This window comes from Mizuhopecten yessoensis, unplaced genomic scaffold (assembly GCF_002113885.1).
Source record: "Mizuhopecten yessoensis strain PY_sf001 unplaced genomic scaffold, ASM211388v2 scaffold11161, whole genome shotgun sequence".
NCBI classification, from domain to species: domain Eukaryota; kingdom Metazoa; phylum Mollusca; class Bivalvia; order Pectinida; family Pectinidae; genus Mizuhopecten; species Mizuhopecten yessoensis.
Window position 1 is genome coordinate 1,457,554 of NW_018408910.1, and position 10,147 is coordinate 1,467,700.

Sequence of the window (10,147 nt, forward strand, 5' to 3'; positions counted from 1 at the left end):
ATTTTCAAATACTTAATTATTTTATTGAAAACTCACTTTTTTATAAGCACCAGTCTGGTTTTTTGCCTGGTCATTCTACTGTATATCAGCTCATTGAAATTTATCATAACATCTGTATTGCTCTAGAAGAAGAAAAACATGTATGTATGGTATTCTGCGATATTTCTAAGGCTTTTGATAGGGTTTGGCATAAGGGTTTGATGATTAAGTTAAAATCCTATGGAATTTCAGGGGAATTGTATGATTGGTTTGAGCGGGAATGTTTGAATTCCCATTGACCTCTCGTGACCCATAGACTTCAGCCTCCACTACTAAAGTCTGATTGGTTCATGGACGCTGTTTCACACCTGATGCGTGTGGTGAATGAACACGAAATGATTGTTCCGGTACGAAAGCTGGAGAAGGGCTTCCTTTGGATCTGTATCGTTTTATTACAGCGTAAATAGGCTTGCGACGCTCTTCAACCGTTGCAGGAAACTGCTCACTTATACCAAACTGTGTCCCACGAAGGAAGTAGCCTCTTTCCAACACTGCTTGTCGATCTGCGTTATAAATGATGCGAGCAACTATAGGACGATTCCTGCCAGAAATGCGTTTCTTGAAACGGTGGACATTGCCAAACTCTATAGTAGACTGTATCCCAAGTTCGTTCCATATCAATTCCTTGACCTTGTCTTCCGTATTTTCTTTGTATTGTTCCCGCAGTCCAGTGGAAACTAAATTATTCTTCATGAAACGGCACTGGAGATCTTCTACAACACTGTGAAGTTCTTTACACTCCATCCTGAGGGAATGAAACTCACTTTCTATAGTGTCCTTATATCTGCGATGTTCTTCTAGTTCACTATCCAGTCAAGTTACTTTAAGCTCACTAGCCTCTCTTCTTGTCTTCACATCATCGTAGAAATTACTCATAGCCTCCGCTGATGTTTTGCGTTCAACCGCTTTCTGTCTAACAGTCTTTATCTCACGTTCCAAACCAGTCACTTTACATGCTAGAGAAGTCATAGAAAACTCAATATTGTCTTTTTTTTCACTTGTGCTTCTATCGCTCCTAAACCGGTTACCAATCGACTGTCCATCCTCTGAATCATTGAAATTACGTCATCTAGTGTGGCAGTACCATGCAGGGCCCCATGGGCCTCTTGAATTACTTCCGATATATTCGACATTGTCAGGTATTGCGCCATTACTAGTGTCTATATGCGCCCCAGTAGACCGTGGCGAACTTTTGGCGAAGACCGGTATTCACTTTTACAGGTAAGCACACAGGTAACAATGGTATAAATAGGGCTATATACATAAAGTATGGCACTAAGAGAACAGGCACGAAAACATACTTTCTACAGCCAAAATTGTCACAAATCGTTGCTAGAAAGTCACAAGGTAATAACTCACGTCTCTGTATAGTTAACCTCCAGATAAACAAACAAAATAAACTATATTAGATGACATGTTGACTCTCCGATGTAAACAACGTCCGTCATGGCAACCGGAAACACACATCCTATGTAAATACAGCATGGTTTGTAATTTAAGTAATAGTTTATTTCATTTTTTCGCATAGTTTTTATTTCGTGTGCTTACAATTTCGTTGGGATTATATTTCGTGGTTTTCTTAAAATCTGACAGCTGACAGCAGGACACCTTTATACCTGTGGGTAATGGGTAAGTTAGTATGCAGATTGGCGTAGAAACAACAACGTCCTCAGGCTAGATGTGTGTTCAGACATCCGCATACAGCCCATCGTTTGCCGCTTCAGTAGGAACTCATTTCATCATTATAATTATAAATAAAATCATTCATATATATGTCGTACTGTAAATATTTCCTACACAAGTAATTGCCGACGGAATAAATCATATAAGTAGCTAAAAATCTCACATATCGAACGCACGATCAAAGCTTCCCGGTATATTCCACTTGTGCCGTCACAGATGTTGGTTACCCATATCGAGGCGATCGCCACTGAGCCAAAGGTGTGTTTTTCAGATAAATCATAATATCTCGGAAACGGAGTCAACTATTCGACGTTCGCATTCCTTAGCCTTTTCTTATATTGCATGAAGTATTTCTATAGCTTGATATAGCAAAACGTTCAGGGAACACTTTAATATGCACATTTTGAGGGCAGTACAAGGTCACGCTTCAGGATAAAATCGCTTAATCCCTTTGGTAGAAGAGGGATTTTAAAGTTTTACCTCTATTTCTCCTATTCGGCCCTACCTCTCTGCCCCATAGGGAGCCACTCCCACCATTTATACAATATTGAGTCCCCTTCCCCCAAATTTAGTCCAAATCTACCTGGCCGTTCAGGACAAGTAGCGTTTTAAAGGAAAAGTTGACGGACGAGGACGCTGCGCAGTGGTATAAGCTTACTTGCCATTCGGGCAGGTTAGCTAAAATGTATACGCTTATATAATAATTCATATTTAAACCTATGAACTAAAAATATTGATTACTTTCTATATCGTTGTTAAGTATATTTCATGCAGAAAAATACGCAACTGTGTGAGTACGGAGTCAGCTTTTCACATTTGCCGTTTGTCACACTCTACATGAATAAGGCCGTATTATCAATATTACTAAATTCAAAATGATAAATTTTGCTTTTGCTTGGTGTTTATACGGGAGATACACTGTCGGGCATACAGCGGGGCCCCTGCTGACCTGTCAGTAATCTAGTTAATCGACTTATTCCCGTTTGTTTAATTAATGCAGTTCTACATTTATTGTGATCAAATTTGATTTGCATTTAAATTTAAAAACATGGTCAGAACATAATTCGTTGTAAGTTCCCAGTCCTTAATTTGGACAAAAAACAGATATTAGTTCTATTTCCCAGATAAAACAGGAGGGATCTTTTTCTTCAATTGCACAAGTCCATGGATACAACGGGCCTGTCTGTTGGCCCGTTGTCAGTATAATGTGACCGGATGGTGTGTCCTGCTGGGTGTCTTCGGCAGGTTGTTTCAGTGTGGTAGCACTATATAGTCGGCATCAGTTCCGCACTATCAGAAGGAGACAAACACGCATATATCGCAGCCTCCCAAAAAGCACACGGATACACTACACGCATGCATCTTTCACACAGCGGAGGCCTTCCTGAAATGACCATAGCTGTTGATAGGACGTTTAACAATAATAAACCTAACCAAACAAAATTAAACTATACTAAACCGGACCAAACCTATTCGTCCCCGAATTATATTTAAATCAACCATGCTTTTATGCCCTTGACCAACGTCCTTAAATGGCCTTATCTGTTAATAGGACGTTATACAATACTAAACCAAACCAAGCGTGGGACCACGCATTAACAGTTACAGCGTTGAAACGTCTTCATAAATGTCTGGACGAGTTTCTCATTGGTTGGCTCCCAACTAGGACCATACGACAGAATGCAATCAAGTCATTGTATTCTACGACAAATCTTCAAAAACCATGCCACATGAACTTGACATGGTTTACAGATTGTTATTTTGTAATGAGTATTTCATGTTTATTTATAAGCGGTTTAGTTGGTATTATTTTTGAGAACAATACATGACTGTAATAGACCATATGGGACTCTACCGCGAGATGAAAACATAGCCGATTAAATATTTCCGTGGCGTACATATCCGTGTGTATTTAATTAAATTAAAAAATATCATCAGTAACCTGCCGAAGCATGGGTAGCGTGAAGCGATGTAGGTATACGTAGCAGACACTTTATCAGGACACTGATTACGAAATATTGATTAACTTTATTACAGGATATCGTTGATTATTCATGTAGGAATAGCAAGGGATTCCAAATAATCATAATATATGGAGAGATAAAATATCGTGTTTTTGTTTTTGTTCGGAGTTAAAGTGCCCCGCAACAGCGATTGTCGCACAAACACAGGTCGAAGGGAGCTACAGCCTGAGAAAAAAGAAATATACACTTTCCTTTTCGTTTTCTGATTGGCTAACCCGAGGCAGACATTGGTGCATGTTGGTACGTGCATTATGCCAGATTTTGTTTATAAATAACTATAGTTGGGCATGCATTGGTTATATCGATAGCTGGGCACACGTTGAAAGAGAACAATAAGGTAGGCATGGTGTTAAAGTATCTACATGTTTTTTAATGTAAGTTCTGTATACTTATAATCCTGTGTGTGAAGCTATTGTGTTTCTATCTTTATCTTTTATCTTTGTTGTACTCTGTTAGCACACCTACGGTTTTGCCGTGACTAACGTTTTAACTATTTTATTAAGTTTATGTGCTTAAAACAGTAACAAAAATGCATATTAACATTATTCACCTCGTTATGATCCCCGAAATTCATACCATTGCGTTGATAACTCAATTGTGAACAAATTCAATTATTCGCATTTATAATCAAACGTTAATAATGAACGGATTCTAAGCGCATCGTCATCGATGGTGTTGTATTCATATTGCACTTCGTTCGTGGTCCGTATTGTTAATGCTATTTCACAGATTGGTTTGGTTTTGTACTGTTTAACGTCCTATTAACAGCTAAGGTTATTTAAGGACGTCCCTCCATGTGTGTTGTGTATGTGACAGAGACACCATGTGTTGGTTTATTTTCCTCCTTGTTTGATGAAGACTTTAGAGTGCTATTTCACTGCAATACCATGGTGAAGGCACCCAACCCACCATTCCGCCCGGTCACATTATACGGACAACGGGTGAACCCTGAACGTTTATAAGGGAATGTAGGAAGAAAGATAAATATACTAAATGTTGTAATGGGTGTAGCAGATTTTGTTTTTGCGTGCCCAATTCTGTAGGGGATTAGTTTAGTATTGTTTAACGTCCTATTAACAGCTATGGTAATTTAAGGACGGCCTCCCATGTGTGCAAGATGCATGCGTGTAGTGCATGCATGTATGTTTTGGGAGGTTGCGATATGTTCGTGTTGGTCTCCTTGTAAAAGCGCGGAACTGATGCCGACTTTATAGTGTTACCTCACTGAAACATACTTACACGACACCCAGAAGGACCTGGTCACATTATACTGACAACGGGCAAACCAGTGGTCCCACTCCTAAATTGCTGAGCGTTAAGCAGGAGTAAAAACTACCATTTTTACAGACTCTAGTATGTCTCGGCCAGGGTACAGAACCCATTGCTTCCGTTCATATTGAAACATTTCAAAATTGCCAATTACACACTTTATATGATTTTTTTCTAGCTAATATCCCCAACCCTCACCGCCTCATCCTTCTACCGTTCTCAAACCCCACCCGCCCATCATATTTATTAGGTCTCTTTAACAAAAATGTATGTACATTATTTGTACAATATGTATTTAACAGAGAACATTAAGTTGAAATTACTTGTCGTCTTACTCTTGGTATCATTGAACAATACGATATGTTAAAACTTAACCTCCTTCGATGACTGGCTGTTGATAGAACTTCATCCAAATTAAATCAAACTACATACTGAAACAAGAGGCCCATGGGCCTTAACGGTCACCTGAGTTTTGATATTTTTATACAGAGAGTTGATTTTTGTTTTTAAAACATGAACAGAAATATTATTCAAAGTGATAAAAATCAATAAAACCACCTTATTCAATATCTAGCATACAGATTTAAGACTGAAAAGTATTTGAAACTAGCACCTCTGATTCTAAACAAGTAAAATAAAAAAATGTTTAGCACACTGACTCCTTCGGGCCCCGCCCTACAGCCCTTAGGGATAGGGCTGATTCAAAATTGTCAAAGTATCAAACTGTCAACTCAGGGTTATAATTTCAATCAAGTTATCAACATGTTATATTCAAAGTATCATTTGCCTTTATAAACCATAATACATTTTGATATGTGCATACTATCAAACTGCTATCCAATACTGATAATGCTAACCCAAATCCATCTATGAAGAGTATTTGATTCTACAGTATCTGAATCGCGAGAAGAAGATATTTGAAATTTTAGTCAGTTTGACTCTGTTTGGCCTCGCTCCTCAGGCCCCTGGTGGCTGGGGGCATATAATTCACAATTTTGGTTGACCTTTGGCCATGGAAGTTTTCTGCAAAATTTTATTGAAATTGGTTCAGGGGAATCAAATCGAAGAAGTCGAAAAGGTAAATTGTTTAAGGACGCACGACGGACGACGACGGACAAAAGGCGATCGCAATAGGTCACTTGAGACTTTGTCTCAGGTGCACTAAAAAAGCAAGTGGGTATCGCAAAGGGCGACTAAGGTGGGGCCCCCTGCAGAAATTATTTTGCCTGTCTGCTGCGTGAGGGAATTCGAAGAGCCCAAAATTGATCTGACGCTTAACAAACACAGAATCGATACTATCGTATTGACTCATTGGTTCATGCATTCTTAATAATGTGTGCTTATTTACTAAATAGTATTTCCCTGTACACAGATACAAGATATAAGAACTTCAGCACAATTATTAACTATATAAGTTTAGTATAATGTAGTTATATATAGGTATATATTAGTTAAACATAATTACGATTGTTGGTAGTTTCAATCCTTAGGTAGATAATAATAGGACGTTTCGTTTGTTTTAGGTGCAGCTAGAAAGAGGCGATATGAAGATACAACTGTGGATTGTCGTGTATACACTGATGCATATCAAGAAAGGAGGTAATGTGTTAATTTGCTTTAACTTTCTAGTTTTCCTTTTTCTAAAATTTACAAGCTTTGTGTTCTATCTGGCAACAGTATAATGACATACGTCAGTATTATGGAACCGGGCGGAGTGCTGTGCTGGGTGCCGTCGCCATGGTACGTCGGTGATATAGCACTACAAAGTAGGAATCAGATCACAGCTACCACAAAACGGCAAATACACCAACATTCCCTGCTTCCGACACGTATACACATCTGCAAGCATACACAAAATACACGACGGCGCGTCCTTAAATTATCTTCGCTGCTGAAAGGACGTTTAACACAATATAACTTAACCGATCCCGAGTCGAACATATGCAATATTTTGTACTTTTCTTTTCTAAGCTAACTTCGCCCTAAGGACAAAGTGAGCTTATGCCGTGTCGCAGCGTCCGTTGTCTGTTCTGTGTCAATTTTTATAATAATTTAGGTTTTTCTGTCTGCCTGTCTGTCACGCTGCGTTTCCGTGCAATTACTACAACAAATGTTAACCGATTTTCTTCAAACTTGGTCACAAGGGATCGGCCAAGTTGGATGACCACTCTCAGCGGAGCCCATTTGGCGGAGTTATGGCCCCTTGAATAATGAAAAGCGTCATTATTTGCTGCGCGTCGTTTCCGTGTAATTACTACAAAAAATATTAAAAGATTTTCTTCAAACTTGGTCACAGGGTCAAATGCCTTAAGGGCTCAGCCAGGTTCGATGACCACTTTCACGGACCCAATTTGGCGGAGTTATGTCCCCTTGAATAATGAAAAACGTCATTATCTGCCGCGCTTCGTTTCCGTGTAATAACAGCACTACACACCGCATGGAGGCATACGATCTCCACGTTTCGCGGCGGTGTTTTTTTCCCGCCTCCGTGACTCCACGTTTAGTCCCCCACCAGCAATCCACGGTGGAACGTGACTCCACACTACACCGCTACTCCACCGTTGGACAGCGTGGGGGGAACATGGAGGTCGTCTAAAGTCATAAAACGATAAAGGTATCCAAGGTTAAAACTCCGGTACATATATATAACGTGGAGGGATTGTATATTTTAGACTAGGATGATGATATTTGGCCAGTAACATGCTGGATGAAGTGCTACCAAGCTTGTTCAAACTAATGACCTTCACGCTTTTTCAAGGTCACAGGGGTCAAATATGTTGAAAACCTTTAAACTTCTTCATAATAACCAAAAGGCCTTGGATGATGATATTTAGCCAGGAGCATGCTCAGATGAAGGGCAACCCAGTTTGTTCAAACAAATGACCTTCATCTTTTTTCAAGGTCGCAGTGGTCAAATATGTTAAAAACCTATAAACATCTTCTTCTCAATAACAAAAAGGCATTGGATAATGATATTTGGCAAGTAACATGCTGGCATGAAGGACAACTAAGTTTGTTCAAACAAATGACCTTCACCAATTTTCAAGGTCACAGGGGTCAAATATGTTTAAACCTTTAAATAACTTCTCCTGAATACCCAAGAGGCATAGGATAATGCTATTTGGCCAGTAGCATGCCGAATTAACGGGCAACCAAGTTTGTTCTAACGAATGACCTTGACATATATTTATGGTAGCAGGGGTCAAATATGTTTAAAACCTTTAAACGACTTCTTCTGAATTACCAAGAGGTCTAGGGTTATGATACTTTGCCAGTTAGATGGGATAAAGGACTACCAAGTTTGTTCAAATTTTTTGTAAAATTACTTGTTGAAAGGTCCAGGGAAATGAAATTTGGCTAGAAGCATGCTGGGACGAAAGGTAAACACTCTGTTCAACCCAATGTCCTTGTTCGACTTTCAAGGTCACATGCTTCATATGTTTAAATCATTTAATAGATTATAATGAATCGAACGGATATTTTGTCTGTAGCTGTATATTAGTCCACTTTTTAGATTACAAGTGTTATTACCAGGTGAGCGATTCAGGTCCATTGGGCCTATTGTTTTGTTTAACGTGTTATTAACAGCTAAGGTCATTATGTGTTAGTTATCATATTAAGTTAACTCGAGTTAGTTGATTTTCAAATTGCATTGATACACGAGGTTTACTAAGCATTTGTTACACTTTTTAAATCAACTAACTAAGAACATAAACATCATAATCAACCATCACGACCATTATATCCCACATTGTTCTGAAAACATTATTCCTCTTTCGAATCGAGGAAACAAATGCCATGAACTATGACAATGGAAGATGATGTCGCAAAGCCTTGTTCACTAGTGGCATAATTGCAAAAAATTGACAAATGAAATCAAATCCAGGGACTTACCACTAGATGATAACCAAAACTTTTCACTAACTTCTAGTGTAGCGGAACTGGGTCGATCGTCAGTAACCATTTAGCTCAATTGGTAGATTGTCCTTCTAGAGTTCGGAGAGTCACCGGTTTGAATTCTGGTCTGGCCATGCACTTTTCCCCTGCCACTAAATGTTATGCCTGTGATCAATTTGGGTTCATAATTATGTTGTCTGTGGGGATGAGTTCTCAAAAGTAAGCAATGCAGGTAGCTCAAGATTTCAGACATCCTAGGTTTGAACCCCGGTCTGGTCGTACATTTTTCTGCTCCTCTCCACTAATATGTCTATTAAAGGAGTCACATCACTGCAGGTCGGGAATCGAGAATGAATTCACCTGCTGTTACCAACTAAATGTACCGTAAGAGGCGACGAATGTGAGAACTCCTGCATAATTGGGGATTTTCTTTTGTGCCCTCAATTTGGGGACACAAAAGCGCCAAAAATTAAGCTGCAGCATCAATAGCAATTTTTTGGATCTATGTATTTCTCTCTATTTCTAACTGCCTTTTGTTTACTAGCTCCTTGTTTGGCAATACCTCACTGTTGGCGTTAATATTGAACGCTTGCTCAGGTGAGGAAGGCAATGAGTCCTGTCCCCAAAATCCTTAAAAATGGAAGTTGTTCTTTGTTTAGCGTTAAGCGTTCGGGGACTAGCAACATGTGACCGGGCGAGATACTGTGCTGGGTGCCTTCGGCATGGTACTGCGTCGAGACAGCACTATAAATTCGGCATCGAATCCGCGCTAATACAAGGAGGCAACACACATTGAGGCACGTCCTTAAATGACATTAGCTATTAATACGACGTTAAAAAAGACCCACCTCGTGTTTAAAAATGAAAACATTATTTATCATAACAATTGCTGCGAATGAAGATTTGAACTAACATTTGTCAACAGGATTGGCCTCATGGACTGTTCCAAATAAATATTTGGAGGATCGATGCAGAGGGTCTGCAGGTAATGGCATACATAGCATTACGCGTAAATATTTAAGTATTTTGGGCAATCTAGGATATATTTCACACAATAGACACCCGTCTTCCTCATCATCATCTTCAACAAGTGACCACTCATTCATACTATTATCTAATTATGTATATATAATTACCTCAATTTCATTTCAAGATTAAACACATCCATAATGTTAATATTTGTCACTCATATTGAAAGAGAAAACTCTCACATATACACCCTCCTCCCCCCCCCC

General features: G+C 39.1%; 1 pseudogene; it reads right to left on the minus strand.

Moving 5' to 3' along the window:
- Positions 1–852: 852 nt before the first annotated feature.
- The window catches only part of LOC110467120, a 31,542-nt pseudogene continuing 22,247 nt past the window's right edge, over positions 853–10,147 (minus strand).